At 39.7% G+C, this 16,201-nt stretch overlaps 1 protein-coding gene across 24 annotated transcripts in view; it reads left to right on the top strand.

The window, feature by feature from the left end:
- MIPOL1 (mirror-image polydactyly 1) overlaps window positions 1–16,201 on the top strand; it is a 193,616-nt gene that overhangs the window by 903 nt on the left and 176,512 nt on the right. For 6 of the 24 annotated variants that reach the window (XM_065064023.1, XM_065064010.1, XM_065064031.1 and 3 more), the window contains exons 2-3: window positions 706–864; window positions 14,964–15,104. The exons of 3 other annotated variants lie outside the window; for them this stretch is intronic. The gene's annotated coding sequence lies outside the window, so the exon portion shown is untranslated. Of the gene's footprint in view, window positions 1–72; window positions 205–705; window positions 865–3,475; window positions 3,608–3,671; window positions 4,169–14,963; window positions 15,105–16,201 lie in introns of those variants that run through there. 15 more of the 24 variants (XM_065064024.1, XM_065064012.1, XM_065064019.1 and 12 more) reach the window with 9 other exon arrangements.

Here is a 16,201-nt window from a genome sequence, read left to right as displayed (position 1 = left end):
CAAGGCATAGCCTCAAGCACTGGGACACAGTCGGTGCCATTGCTGACATTCTCCAACATTGTTTTTGCCAAGGCCAAACCGTGCTTTTCCAGAAGACATCTGGGGACAGCATGAGGGACAGCATGGGCTCATCCCCAGAGACAGCACCATTGAAGACAGTTCAACCATATGGCTACAGAACACAGACAGACATTTATTCGCAGGGTCAGAGAATGGCCATAGATCCTTTATGTTTACTAGTACATACATAATGTTTTTGACTTAGAGCCAGATTCAACATGGCACTCAGGTTAATAAACTACAGCTTAAGCACTTAATCAACAACTGAATAGCTGAATGTTTCTATGGATATGCAGCCTGCAAAAGTTGGGAGTGAATGCGGTATTGCAGACAGTCTTTTCCCTGCTGTAACCCTGACACTGCTCTACTAGTCAAACCACTGGGTTACGAAGAGAGCTGCAAAGACTTTTTCCTTGTCTCCGTTACTTCTCCTCTCCCTAAATCTGAATAGTACTGTGGTTTCTCATACTCTTCTCTATTTCCTCCTTTTGCATGTAGCCCACAGCCTCTAGTATTGCTGATTTTTCTTACCCCATTTATTAGAGTTAAGATGATAGACTTAAGGAAATGGCTCTTGAATATGATGCTAGACTGTTTAACCTGTCACATGGATAATTTATTTCCTTTTTTCTTTCTTGTTAACAGCCCTACAGTGTTAACACAGATGAGGATATTAATTTTGAATCAGAAATCCTTCACGTTATCTTCAAAGCAATTCTGAATACCTTGTGTGATCTTGAGCATCTTGAAATAGAACTAGGAGGCTAGATTTTCTGGCACCTCTTCAAGAGAAGGAAAATAAAGGTAGTTTTTACATCCTTGTTTCTTCTCTCCCTCGAAAAAAAGGGAGATTGCTGGTGCCTTACAAGGACATCAGCTTATGCTAAACTCAAAGCACAGATAATTTGTACCTAGGTGCATTTGTCTATTCCTGTAGCACAGCTACCAAAGGGAAGTGTTGGTACCTAGTTCTTTCTCTGTTTCTTAAGAAATATTAAGCTTGATCTGTTTCTTATGTCTGAACAGTATATTTTTGCACTGTTTTCCATGTCTGATAGGTATTTAATGGCAGTCTGCTATCTATATACATTTTCATTTGGTAAGAGAGAGTCTTCCAGATGTTCATTTAAAGCCTTTGAGGTAGTGACTTTAAGCTAAAATACTAGGCACAGTGAATTCTAGGCACACCAGAGGCGTTGCGCTAAAATCAGGAGTCCCTGACTCTAGGATGTAGCACAGTAGAGTTGAAGAGGATTCAAGCTGGTTTTCCTCACCCTCCAGTCCCGGAAAGGTACCTTTGTGCTACAAGAGAAATCTGGGTTTGTTATAATAATACCATATCTTTTCCTCAAGGGACATGAAAAAAGTTGAAAAGAACCTCCATTGTGAACAAAGGCGTACTTGACTGCTATGAAAGTGCCAGTGGAAATACCTAAAGTATATAGACAGGAAAAAATACATTCCAGCATTCTGATGGACAGAATTCACAAAGTCAGACTAAATCTAATAGTAAGTGGGAAAAAAAAATATTTTAGATTTTTATTAAAATGCCATTATTTATTTCATACAGAAAAACTGTGGAAAAACTGGCAGGCAGAAAACTGTGCAGTCAGAGACAATTTGTTTCAGATAGTGTTGTGAAAGAGCGTTCTCAGATCACAGCTCTCCAGATTGGATGTGGGTTACTGTTAGACTGAGGGTGAGAACTTGGAAATGAATTAAGGAAAATAATGAAAACCTATTAAAAACAAGTTTACCCTAATTTAACTGTCCCCCCCATTCACTGGGAAAGAACCTTTTTTTTTCTACCAACAAAACCTAATGATTTTTACATGCGGAGTATTTTGAGAGGGAAGGATCCTTTAGCAGCCTATGAGTGGGTTTTGTGCATAAGGTTCTGAAATTACAGTGTTTTCATTCTCCTCACAGGCTTTTCTGGGAATCATTTGTCAAACCTTTCCAAACGCGGTTTCCTGTTTTGAGAATGGATTGCAGGCGCCATAGTATTTGGAAGCCAAAACTTTATAAAAGTGTCTTTGGAAAAGTATTTTCATGAAGTCATAATACTGTTCTGATATGTTACTTTACAGAGTGCCTGTAAGTGTTTGGGGATAATTTAGCAACAATGTTGCTAACTGAATAAGGTTCCAAACTTGACATGTAGCCTTTAGTAATTTAGAACAAAGATTAGAGAAAAACAATGTTTTTATTGCTATTGAAAAGTATGTAAACATAGAAAATTTGTGGAGAAGTGTTAATAAAGTGTTAAGACTGAGACCATAGTTGCAAAAAAAAGGAATAATATTCACCTATAAAATTCAGTTATATAATTTACATGCATCAGCAAATAAACAGTAACTTGAATTCTTTGATTTATGTAGGAGCAGAGAGGAGATTGCTGTGGGAATACTGAGTAACTCCCTTAAATTAATAAACATTGAATGTGCTGACCTTTAAGTAATTAAAATCTCAACTTCAATGTTTCATTAACATTTGCGTTAGATCCCTTGGTTTGGCTCTTTGAGACTGCTGCTCAATAAATATACCAGGATCATCAAGTCCATGGTGTCCTGTATCATCAAAAAGCAGATGCTGAAACATCACTACTTTTTTGTTCCAGAGATGCAGGTCTCCCTGCACAATGTTCCCTTTGATACAAATAGCAAATCTAGTATTAAGGTTGACTTGCTGCAGTAGTTCAACAGTAAAGTGAATTTGGAGTTCATCGGAAGGTGAAGAAAATGGTTGGTTACATTTGTTTTCTGCAGAAGGTGTCACCACAACAAAAAGATTTACATGAAAAAAAAAAATGCTCAGAGTGTATAATTTACATAGAGAAATATGTTTACAGAATAGCATAACACCTTCTTGAAAAAATGAACTCTGCTATTGTTAGAAAACTATTAAGTTTGTCTCACAGTATTCAAACCCCAAATCTATTCACCTCAATACAATTAAATTCTCCTGCTGGAAGTCTTTTCCGTATATTGCACATCTCTCATTATCCATCCACCCCTCCCTACTGCCCCGCAAAGCGTGACCTTCCCACTGTGCAGGTGTCCTGAAGCACTTCTGGGCTTAATCCCATTTTCACATGGCCTCTTCCCAAAACAGTACATGTGCACCACTACGTCATCCTCCTTAATTGCCCTGACAGGGTTTCTCTCTGCATCTGTGATCACCACATCCCTTAATAGGCAACACCATACCTGGCCAGCCTGGGCAGCGTGCCACTGCTAACCCCCCAGAAAGGGCATAGCTTTTCCCTGCGTGGGGAGAGTCGGGCAGGGGCGACGCCCGCAAACCAGCCCCTCAGGTTCCCACAGCCCCCCGCCCGGCCACGCTTGCCAGCGCTTGGCCCTGCACCGCCTACTCCCGCCCGCAGGGCGGCGCCCCCTCCCGAGCCCCCGCCGCCTGGCCCCGCCCCCGGGCCGCCGCACGCGCCCGCTTCTGCTCCCGTCCGGACTGCAGCGCCCGCCCGCTCGCGGGCTTTGTTGTGGAGGCGGCGGTGCCGCCCGCACGCCGGCAGCGGGGGAGGAGCGCGCAGGTAACGGACCGGCGGGGCGCTTCCCTCGGCGGCTGCTCCGCGGCGCTCGGGTTTGAGCTTGTCCCGTCTCCTGCGGGGGGGCCGGGCGGTGGCGGCGGCGCTTCCCGGCGAGGTGGCTGTTGGTAGGGGCCGCTCTGCCCTCGGTACCTCCCCACGGGCAAGCGGCCCTGCCCGGCCTCCTCACTTCCCCCGCCTCTGGGGCCGGTCCGCCGCCTCCCGGCATGCGCTGCCGCCGCCGGGTTCTTCCTCCACGTACCGGCTGCGTGGGCCGGGGCAGCCCCTCGCGCAGCCTCTTGTCTGTGTTACCCTACCTCCCCCTGCTCGGCGGGCTCTCCCGACCTACAGCCCGCTCTGCAGCTGGAGAGACGGGAAAGCGAATTGCCTGGGTGGGAATGGGCGGCTTGGAGTTTTAGAGGCTCTGAGCCCCGCGGGGAGGGCAGGGACGGACGGGCTGCCGCCTCCCGGGAGGGAGGGCAGCGCCGGGAACGGCGGCTTGGAGAACCGGAGGTGAAACCTGTCCCCAGCAAATTTAGGCGGTCGGTGCTGGTTCTTTGGTGTCAGGTGAGAACAAGCTGTGGAGGGTACCCAGAATAGTAGTAATACGTTAAAAAACAAGCAAACAAACCTCATGACAAAATAGATCACACAAAAAAACCTGCCAAAATCACATTTGCAATCTCTGGTATCTTTGAACGTTTATGACTTTAAAAAAGTTCCTTGTGAAGTCCCAATCAGTTGTATACCTCAGCTCTTAATGTAATGTAAGTTCCATAATAATCTGCATTCTTGGTGGTGTTGTGAGGGTCTGTTTTGTTTGAGGAAAAAGGCTATGGCTTCTCAGTGTGAGGAGTGGAGGAAAAACATGCAGTATGTGGACATAGAGGCCTATCTGAGACAGCACACACTTCAGTGTTTATCCCTGAAACAACTGGGTCTAGGTACAATTTCAAGGGGTTGAGGTGGTTCAAACTGGGTGCTGTAGGAGTTTGCTGACCCTGAGTTTAGTAATTCAGAGTGTCCTGCAGCGCTGGAGTGTGGGTTTTTTGTTTGTTTGTTTTTTGTTTTTGTTTTTTAAATACTTCAGCAAGTTGTGACTACTGTTGTAAGTTGTAAGTTGCTGTGGTTTAGTCATGGAAGAAAAACAAAGATATGCTTCTGGCTCAGCAGGTCTCAGGGCTGCAAATTCTGGAGCTTGTGGGACCTGTGTGTATTTGGGAAACATGGTGATGTGCTTGCCTTCTTCTTGTACCTGGCCTTGAGCATCTGTTCTGGCCACTGTTTTGCTCTGGGAATATACAACTTCCATTCAACCTGAAACCATGTGTTTTGAATTATTTGCTTATTTAAATATACTGTGGCACTAAAATATTTTTGTGATGTTTAGAGACAGTTAAAACCAAGTCCTAACAGTTAAAGTAAACATGCTCTGTTGTGTGGTAGTTCTGTTATTATTTTGCTTTTGTTTAGGTTGCAAAATGTTGTTATTCATAGTGAGGTCCTTCTGCTGTGTGAGACTGAGCTGTGTACACCGGTAAAGTACAACTGGCATGTTGGCTGTGAGCTTTTCTGACCCAGTCCAGGGATCAACACTGAAAGCGATAAAACTTGTCTTGCTTTGTTCAGCTAAGGAGAAGCTACTGCAGTTCTAGTTGCAATAGGGAAAGCAGAGAGAGAGTCTGGGAGGCAACATAATGTACAGGATCTGAGAATGCAGAGGAAGCTGCTGCTGCAAGTTTTAGGGCAAGGAGATGGCATTGGGAGGCTATCCAGTCACTGCTGTGTCCGAACACTGGGAGTGACAGCATTATCAGGGAGGTTATAGCCCTCCTATGACTTGGTAAATCTGCCTATGGAGAAGACATAAAGTATCAGAATATCTGTTTTCCCTCCTGGCCATTTCTTCACTAGTATTGGATGTTTTTTTCTAGTTTACTTCTAAGTACCTAGACTGATAAGGCAAAACCCAAACTAGTAAATCTTGTAGTCAGGAAGATTGTGTATTTTCTTAGATTTAATAAATGATTCCTTATTGTAGGCATTTGTGTATACCCATTTTGTAGTTATTACAGGCTTTCATATAGTGATATTACAATTTCTTTGGAGCCTGATTCTTATTACAGTTTGTAATGAGGACTACTCTGTCCCATAGTAGTGGGTAGCAAATTCTCCTGTTTTCATGTAATAACTATTTAGACTTCTTGACTCTTGTTTTGTTTCTAGATTCACCTAATTTCCCTTTTAATTATTAGTTTGCCCATTCTGGAGAAGGAAATGTTAATTTCATTCTTTGCGTTCTGTTATTCTATATGTCTTCTTGTGAGAAGTCAATCTAGATCATGCAAAGTTAGGAATGCACTATTATGATGCTACCTTATTTTCTTGATTACCAAGAAACAAAATGATTGTGTTAGGCTTCCTACTTCTTTCACAGTGAGGCAAACCCAACATGTTGTATTTCTGGCAGTAATGGGCGTACAGTGCTGATGCCCCATGGTCCAGATCTAGCTTTTGGCAGTTTGGGGGGGGTTTAGTTTTTGAGGGTGCCTAGGTTAATAAAAATGTAAGGAAGTTTTCAGAGCTTGCTGGAAGGATTTAGAAGAGAGGGAAAAATATGGCTTTGATTCTTTGTGGAAAGAATCATTAAATTATCAACTCATCACTAGAACTGAAAGCAAGAAGATAACATGTGAGCTGAGGGTGAAGGGGGAGAGGGCCCTGCAGGTTGATCACAGTTTTATGCACAGTCTGTCACATGCATTTGAGAGATATCCTAATGAATATTTTTGCTACTTCTTTTTGAAATTTTTAGGCTATCATACATATGGCAGAGTAGGTGCTGCATGTTAACAGCAGCATGCAGGTACTGAAATGGTTTTGAAGTTTGAATTGCTGATCTGACTTGGTGTTCACTTTAGGACATATCTTCCAAATCTACGCAGAAGATTAATTTCACTTTTACATATATTGTCCTTTATGGGCAATAGATGTTTTGAAATTTACTGGAAACACAACCAAGCAACCAATCCCAGCTGCAGTTTGTTAGCTGATTTCACTACAGGGTGATGTTGCAACTGACAAATATTCCTGAAAGTATGATTTCTGGCTTTTGCATTTTCCTTTTAAAGGAAAATAATTTTAAAGGTATAATAGAAAGAGTATTGAACCCTTATTTGCAGAGCAGATAGAGGTATGGAAAGAACTAGTGTGTATGCCCATTTGATAAGATGAATCTCTGTTGCTTTGATCTAGCAATTTTCTAAGTGATAGGACAGTTTGCATGCTCACTGCTAGCTTCATGAGCCATGGTACAGAAACTATAACAGGTGGGCCCACTCTACAGGCTATTTGGCATTATTGTTGCTGAAATGTATTCCAGAAATTCATGTTGGAAAAGGCATGTAATTCTGTTGGCAACTTTGTGTAGTTAAAATTATCAGTATGTTGCTCTCAATTTTAGCAGGGAATAAAATATGTATCTTTTCCGTAGTAGAAAGATGTCAAGGCAGCATCTATGGTACTATTTTGCTCAGTATCACTTGGTAGAATAGCAAACCAAGGAACAGATCCACCTTGCCTTTAAGTGAATGGCAAAACCTCCATTGGTCAGAGTGGTGTGGGATTACGCTGTGAGTTTGGAAGAAGTAACTGGTAACTCAGTAAGTAAACAGAGCTCAGCTTCTGGAGTGTGTTAATTTTGGACCGTGACATCCATAGTAAATTGAGTTAAGGAGATCCACATAACATGCTGGTAGGCAAATGTTATCCTTTCTGTGCATTTATGTAAATCTGTTGAAGACAGAATTTGATCTTTAAGTTATACATTCAGTTAAATAGTGATATTCCAGGTAGCTATGCACTAATTTAAATGTTAAACGTGAAATAAATTGGAAAAATCTAATCTGCTTCAGCAATGTATTATTAGGACAAAGAAAGATTGAAGTACCTGGTTATTGATTAGCTCTTTGGAGGGAGGGGGTGACGTTTCCTGTAAGGATTCATGGAATGAGAGCAGGGTTGTGTCTGAGTTGAAAGTGTTCTGAAAATGCTGTATGATGCTCTGCTGTGAGAGAATTTAATATGGGATCGGCTATTGCTGTACTTGAAGCAACCAGACTGACTTTTTAATGATCTTCTTAAAGCGTACGGATCTATTTATGTTGACTTGTACTCCAACTTAAAAATGTCCACTTGTAAAGAGAGTATTTAGTGCTGAAGAATTGCTTCACAGTAGCGCGTGTGTGTGAATTACACTCGGTGGGACCAGAGCTAAAAATTGTCCTTAGTTACCAATTTAACAAATGAATGGTACTAAGCTTAGATTGACTTGTGAAAAGGGAACAGGGCTTTCCAAGGCATGGCAGTTGATGTGTATGGAAATGACAAGTATTAAAATATTCATTTTTTGCAGAGTGTTTACACAATTAAAAATATTGTTGTGCATTGTTTCTGTTTTTATTGCACTAAGCTAAATACATGTATAAATCTTTTTATTGTGAAAATTAATTCTTATTTTAGATGTCCTTGTCATCTTTCCTTTGGGAGTAATCAGCACTGCTTTAGCTTTCTTGCATTATGCTATTTCCAAATGTATATATTTGCCCTCACTCTCTTTGTTAATTCTAATGTATCAACAGGTGAGGAAGTGGAACCATTCTTGCTGCCTACATCTTACATTTGATACGAAATAAAACATCAATTTGTACTATGTTTTTGTTGAGTTGTTTTTTTCCGAAATATTACAGATTTAACTTCAATTTAGAAACTTAATTGACTGCCAAAAAGATAAGCCTAATTACCAAGAAAAATGGTAACTCATAGCCGAGTGTAGTTAGAGAACCGAGAATATAACTGAGCATAATTAGAAAATTATTCTAAGACATTCCAGTGCCCATTTCAATACCATTGAAGGAAGTTATGCAAAAATGTGTGTTCTTTTTTAAGCTTTCATTTCTCAGTAATGGTATGATATATAGGGGCTTGAGTGGTGGTTGTCGTTGGGTTTTTTTTTGCCTGTTTGGTTTTGGTTTTTGTGTGGGTTTTGTTGTTGTTTTGTTGTGTGTTTGTTGTTTGTGTGTTTGTTTTAAGCAGGTAGTCCTCTTTGAGAGAGATTAGATGGTGAAATGTGAAGATATATATGTAGTGCAGTGATCTGTATGGATATTGTCATTTATGCTTATTGTAGCTGCATAAATTATACACACCCTATAATAAAGTTGTTAGTATTGATACAATAAAGTTATTTGTATCAGTATAATAGTTTGATAAAATTATTAACATTGCTTTTAGAAAGGCACAATTCTGTTTTCTCAAGTACAGTGCATTTCAAATTTCTTTGATTTACGGATAGACTTGCTTTAAGATTCTGTTTCTGAATATATTGTCCTTGTGATTCACATTCAGGTAAATAAAATTTCAGGTTCCGTAGGATTTTGCAAAATTAAGTACTTGGTAACTGAGAATGTGTTAACTTGGTTGTGTACAGTTTTAGATACAAGCATGAGAAACAAAGCAGTATTTTTTACAATGTTTTTCTATAGTGTGATTTTATGTGTGCACAGATAGAGGCAGTTTTTTCTATTTTATGTTGTAGCAGAGTATTAGGATGTGGTTTTCCTTGTCTGGAGTTTGACGTAAACACTGTATGACCAATTTCTTCCTTGGTAACCTTCCTTGTAATGAGGAAAATGCCACTATGAAACATCCCCCATGACTTTAACATTTTGGAATGTTTTGTAGCTTGTTTTATAAAGCTAGAAGAATGTGTTCTGATTTTGAATTTATTACAAATGTGAGTGATACAGGTAGTATCAATTGCTTGGTGTACTCAGAGTAGAACAATCAAATACTCAGATACCAATCTAAATCTGTTTTCACAGATGCTTGTTGACATTTTTCAAGTTTTTTTGTTTGGTTGGTTGGTTTGGTGTTTGGTTTTGTTTTGTTTTTTCCTATCTGCTTGTCAGGATGCCATGAGCTTGCTGACAGTGTGTACAGTTTAAGATAGAATAAAAACTAGTCTTGAAGTAGTTACATATCTCGGTTCCCATTATCTATATCTGAATAGAAACAAACAGCATTTAATGAGTCTGTATTCTTGGATCTGTTTGTAATGGTATTTATTTTCATTAGACCACAGGAATCTTGATGTTAAACTTTTCTTTTTGTACCTGACTATGTATGATGAAAAAGGATGTAGTTCCACACCTATATCCTTCTCAAGTGTAGTGTGCATTGATGTCATTGTTCCTTAAACAGACATCAGCAACTCCATAGTTCTGGCTCAGTTGTATTTTAAAATATGCGTTTTATTTAAGTTTAGCAAGTGAAAAGCCACCTTCAAGGTTTAAATTTAGCTTTTTCTTCAAGTTAAAGAAAAAAAGACAGCATTCTGTTCTCATTCTTTATTGTTATGCAGGTTCATTGTAGGAGATTTTGTCTGTCTCTTCAAATGTCATTTTAGGGGGATGAGCTAAATTGGTAAAACTGGCCCCCAGGAGAAACTGCATGAATTTCCAGCCTTATGGAATATTCCATAGTGCCCACGTTTTATTACTCCTTGCCTCCATTCCTGCCTTCTTGCAGTGACCATCTGTTGGTTGTTTCCAGGTGTTCCTGGCTAAATTATTCTCATCTTTTCCTACTTAAAGATACGGTGCGAGGGATGTGGGTATTTCTGTGATTTCCTTACCCTGATCCCATTGCTCTTGTGCCGCTGACAGTATGGAGCTCCACTTAGTTGCCCTCAACTTGATGTTGAATGTGGGGCAGGGTGTTTAAGAAAAGAGGTGGGGAGGAGTTATGAAGCTCGCCGTGCATTTCCTGCACTGTTTCTTTTCTTGCACCAGGTCTTGAGTTAGCTTGTAATATTGGTAGACATGCCTTGGAGGACAGCATTGGAGTGAGCAATTTGTTATCCCTTGCCACCTAGCTGTGATGGCTGGTTGCACAGGTGCCATTGAATTTCTCAGCCATCGCTCTATGGTCACCAGAGTGAACTTGTTCAAAAGGAGCTCAGGTGCTACCTGAGCTGCTGAACAGAAGTGGTGGCACTGCGCTGCTTTCTGTGCCAGCTCCTCTGCTGCAGCCTGAGGTCAGCAGGGCTGGCTCATGGGCACTGAGGGTCCTGGGGAGGAAAAGATACTGCACTTTTTCCCAGCCAAACATAAATTGAAGGCAGAGTGGGGTTAGTAACGTGAAGATTAAATGGCTCAATTTGAGAAATGCTGCCTATGACAGCAGTAACCAAATTAGACATAGTTTAGCTGTGTGAGCTGCAATTGCTACAGTGCAGAGATACCCTTACTGAAAACTGATGGCAGTCTCCTACTGAAACTTTTTTGCTTATGTACGTTTCCTTTTTAAGGAAAAAGAAAACCATTTCTAATGCCTTAAATTGTGCAAATATTATGCAGTTATTTCCGGTAATTTTTCTTAGTTATCTTGTGTTTGCTTATTTGCTTACTTTAAGAAAGAAGAATTAAAACTTTACATCTGGATTGTGAGTGTGTAGTTGTATGTTGCATCTTGTAGAAAAATGGTGGCTCTTTAAAACAGTTTTTGAGGTGCATTTTACAAATATTAAAGCATAATAAAAGATTTAATATATGTACAACTGTTTCCACCTAGCATATGTGACTGCATGTGTTCAGGTGACTGTTTTCCTATGAAACAGTAGTGTGTTCTGAATATCTGGGTCTGACTAGCAAGCAGAGATGTGAAATAACTGTTGATATTTTAGTTTGGGGTTTATTTTGTTGTTGTTTGTTGGTTTGAGTTTTTGTTTGTTCATTCTGTTTTGTTTTCCCACCAGCCTTTCCTGCATATGTGAAGGATCACAGACCAGTAGATGGAGCCCTGTGGCAGCAGCCACCTCGCATGGGCTGGTGAGGGTACCTGCAGCCTCTCTACCCAGAGAGCCAGGCAGGAGAGGCTTCTTGAGCATCTGTCTGTAATATGTTTTCTTCATATGTGATAAATGAACATGGTTTTAAAACTAAATGTGTAGTTTTAGCAGTGCAAGCCAAGGCAGTGACCATGTGCTGAGAATGTTAGGGACAGTTTTGCCATGTTTTCAGGGACAGGCGATCAGGTGAAATACCCTGATCTGTTCTAGAGACCTGGAGGTATTGAAAGTCGTCTGGTACATCGTGTTTTCATTTTTCAGTTAATTCTGAGTCAACTGCTTATTGTTAGGCAAATCTTGATTGAGATCATCGCAGACAGGGTCTGTTGGAAGCTCTTAAAATTACATAGCAGAAGAATTTACTTTTAAAATTTTTAGGATTTTGGGGTTTAGGATTTGGTTTAGTATTTTTTTGTCTCTCACTAATGCTAACTACTAATTCTTTTGAAACTATGTTTTTGACTATTGAAATTTGTTGAACAGTGCAGTTCATAAATTCAAAATCAGCAGTAGCTAATCTTGCACATTCCCCCACCTACATCCTCAGCCCAGTGCTGTGATATGCAGTTCAACTAACTGATATAGTGGTCTTGGTTTGCTGCCCTCTATGGGCTGTTTGCAAAACTATGAAGAACATGCAAGTTGCAAACAACTTCCTTAAAAATTAGTTTATGTGGAGTTTCTCTAGTGTGAGAACTGTTGCTAAACAGCAAGGTGCTAATTTCATTTGTAAATGTGAGATTCAGTTTTGAATTTTAAAGAGAGAAAGGAGGATAATGTTCTAGAGGTAATAAAGAGGTAGTAAGTTTTAGAGGTAAATAAGAGGGCAGTAAGTTTTTATTCTGTTACAAGGGGTGTTGTTGTTTTGTTTATGACAATAAGTATATATTTACTTGAAAAATCTGCCACATTAGGGTTACTCTGTAATTGTAACAGGTACACAATTTCTATAATGTATACCCTGCATTTCTTACTTGAAATTCTAGGTTACTTTTTGTTTACATTTCAAAACAATGGAAAGGGTGTGGGCCCATGGTATTCTTGTGCTGACTAATATTTCTGTGCAGTAACATTCCTGTACAGTACCTTAGATCCCAAAAGAAGAATGAAGGAATTCTTGAAGCCTGCAGATTTTTCTGATGACGATATGAATACTGAGCTAAGTTGCAGTCTTTGGAAACATGTTTCTGCCTGCTGTTCATCACACATCTGAATCCAGCATTCAAATGCTGAGGAATGGGGTTAAAAGTGAGGTTGTGAAAGCATTTGTCAAAAATAAATTATTGAGTTAGAATTCTGCTGAAATGGTGCCATTTGATTTGTATTGATGGTTAGTAGTTAGTTTGATGGTTAGTGCTTATGGTTTGCAAAAATGACATTATGGGTTTTCTTTAACATGGCACATTAGCAAACTGTAGTACAGCACTCCAGTCCTTAACACCCAATGCACTTTCGAGTGGGAGCTCTAGTTGATATTCCAACTTGTTACTGGTTTAGTGCATTTTAAAACGAACAAACAGAAAACCACAACAAACAAACGCACGCAAACCACAGCTATGAGCATCCTTGTGCTTTAGAGAGAAACTAGAAAAACAGTGGTATGGTGGGTTGATCCCAGCCAGCAGCTGACTACCCCCATGGCTGCTCACTCATCACCACCCCTGGTGGAATGGAGGAGAGCATGGGGAGAGCAGAAGTGGGAAAGCTAATGGGTCAAGATGAAGACAGTTTAATAAGCAAAGGAAAAAGAAGAACACCAGGAAAAAAACAAAACTGATGCAAATAGGGTCACTCACTACCTCCCACCCCCAAGCATATCAATGCCTAGCCAGTCTCTGAGCAACAGGGGCCTTGGAAAACAAACTGCACATGCCTTTTACCCCCTTCTTGCTTTACCCCAGTTTTTATTGCTGAGCATGATGTTATGTGGTATGGAATACCTGTTTGGCCAGTTTGGGTCAACTATGTCCCTTCCCAACTTCTTGTCCACCAACCAGGCTGTTCTCTGGAGGGCGGAGTGTGAGGGAAGAAGAGAAAGCCTGGATGCTGTGCAAACGCTGCTGGCAATAGGCAAAACTTTGGTGTATTATCAGGGCTAATTTAGCCACAAATCCGAAACACAGTGGGAAAAAATTAACTCCATACAAACCAGACCCAGTACAAGTAGTAACTTATTTTTTAATAGTAAAAGCAGTCTATTTTATTTTAGAATCTATTATGAAAAGCATTTTGTAATTTCATAGAAGCATATATTGATGTTAGAAGCTTAGTTGGACGTACATCTTAAATTTTTGAGGGAGGAACACATGCATTTGTATAAATAGCATCTACTTCTGTTAGCACCAATTTTTAAATTTTTTAATACTTTTTTTGAGAAGAATTTACTCTATGCAACAGTCGATCACTGCAGTGATATTTTGAAATTTCAGCATGTAGATTTGGCATTAACAATGTATCTTAAAGCACCTTTAGATTGTTAGAGCATGATAGAGTGGCCATATTTTTGTTTTATTTGAATTTTTATTTAGTTGTGATCAGAGGCAGGGATATTAGCACAAAAAGGAAGCTGTAGATGAATATAAATATTTGACTTGAGTGTTTATACAAATAAGCCTTTTCCTCCTCAAGGGAGTGGTTACAACATTTTAGGTCATGTTCTTGTTAAAGGAGCTTTTTCTTTGGAGAGGGATGGGGGTTTTTCAGGAAAAGTTTGGCAGTAAAGCCTTCAATGAAATGCAAGGTAGAGCTGAAAAGACAAGATGTCCAGAAAATGACATTCCAATGCCCTTAGAAGTAAAAGTAGAGCACAATAATCTTGTATGAAACATGAAATGAGTGGTAGAATCAATACAGTGGGTTTAGTGGTCATTTAAATGTGGTGGGGAGGAAAAATACAAGCCTTCATTAAAATTCACCTTAAAATGTTTATAAAAAAACAGAACCCAGAAACATCAAGTCTTACACCTGCCAGTGCAGAGAGAACATCACGACAAGATGACTGATAACAAAGGGGTTTTCTGTGCTTGATGCATCAGTTGAATTTGGCAGTTGCCCTCAAGAAAGTGGAGACCACCTCTGTGTATGTTCAGCATTCTTTGTGTATCAGCACCTGATTCTTTTGAGAGATTTTACATAGTGCCTGAAGCATTTAGCAGGGAAATATAACACATGTCAAATAGCAGAGGTTGTAGTGAGGTCTGATGTTTTGACGAGGGGAGATGATAGAAGTGTAGAGCTAGCAACTGTGAAAAGCTTTGGGGATATTCAGAGCTTCTAGGCTCTGGTTCCATTTCTTTTGATCCAAAAGATCTCAGGTGGTAACAGATTAATTTCTAATTCTGATATAAGCAGAACTAATAGATTTTTCTCCTGACAGTATAGTGTACCTCAAAGACCTATTGATAACTTCCTGCAGCATGATTTCATCACTGCTATAGTTATTTTTGTTAACAGGTTACACTGAGTGGGAAAGGAGATTATGGGAACTGAGCCATGTAAAGAACTCCTGCAAAACACAGAACAAATCATCAGGATGTGCAGAGGCTTGTGATCTTCTGTATTGATCAGCTATAACACAGCAACTGAATGAAAAAGGTGTGTTGGTCTTCTGAGTGGTTTCTGAGTGCAAATGGGGGTGAGATGGGACACTAGGTAACTGCAGTCTTACACTGAAGTCCTTGAACTTTTTATGGCTTAAATTTTCATCCAATTTTGGTACTCCTGTATTGCAGTAAGGGAAACTAATAAGGTAAATTGGTCTAAAACTGATATTATGACCTAAACAATATGGACTGTTCTGTTCTTAGAAATCACGAAATCACACAGAATCACAGAATGTTAGAGATTGGAAGGAACCTTGAAAGATCATCTAGTCCAATCCCCCTGCTGGAGCAGGAACACCTAGATATGTGTGTGGTGTGAATTTTTAGTTGGATGTAAATCAGCCAATGGGGAAATTAACCCAATACCTAAAATATCTTAAATGGTGTGTATCTGTGACATGTAACCTTTTCTGAAAGCTGGAGGTCTTTGGTGGTGGTTTGATTCTTATTCCCCTTTGGAATTGGATTGTACAAGCTGGGGAGTTGTGCTGGCTTCCCAGTTCAGTTTTGTAAATGCAGTGTGGTTCAAACTGCTCTTTATTACCAATGAGCAGTTTTGCCTGTTCCCTACATCTAAGGCACAGATTCCAGGTGGATGTCACAAAACCACTTCTTCTGTATTTTTTTCATTTGTAGGACAGATTTGAGTCATCATCTCTAAGATAAGGAAATGATGAAGCACCTCAGTAATTCCTACAGAAACTATTTACAGTCTGAGAGAGGAAGGATATTCCCATTTGAGCCTACATCTTGCCAGTGTTTTTAAAATACCATAAATTGCCTTCCAAATATTTTTATCTTATTTTACATTGTTTATATAAGTTTGTCAATGTATATACTTAAAATAATGTATTAAGATTTTTAAAGGTTTTCTAGGATTTGGCCGGATTAAAACTAGAGTCTGTGGTTTTTTAATCTATCCCTAGCTGTTGCTGTATCTTTTCACTGTAGGACTTTTGTTGATCAGTTTTTCTTGATTTTTAAAGCTACTGATGAATGTCTGTACCTACGTTAATCACTTATTGCTTGTATCTTATAATTTTATAGTTAATATGGGAAAAGTAATTGTTTTTGTTGTATGCTTTTGTG

This window comes from Columba livia, chromosome 5 (assembly GCF_036013475.1).
Source record: "Columba livia isolate bColLiv1 breed racing homer chromosome 5, bColLiv1.pat.W.v2, whole genome shotgun sequence".
In the NCBI taxonomy this organism is placed as follows: Eukaryota; Metazoa; Chordata; class Aves; order Columbiformes; family Columbidae; genus Columba; species Columba livia.
This window is presented reverse-complemented; position numbering and strand designations above follow the sequence as displayed.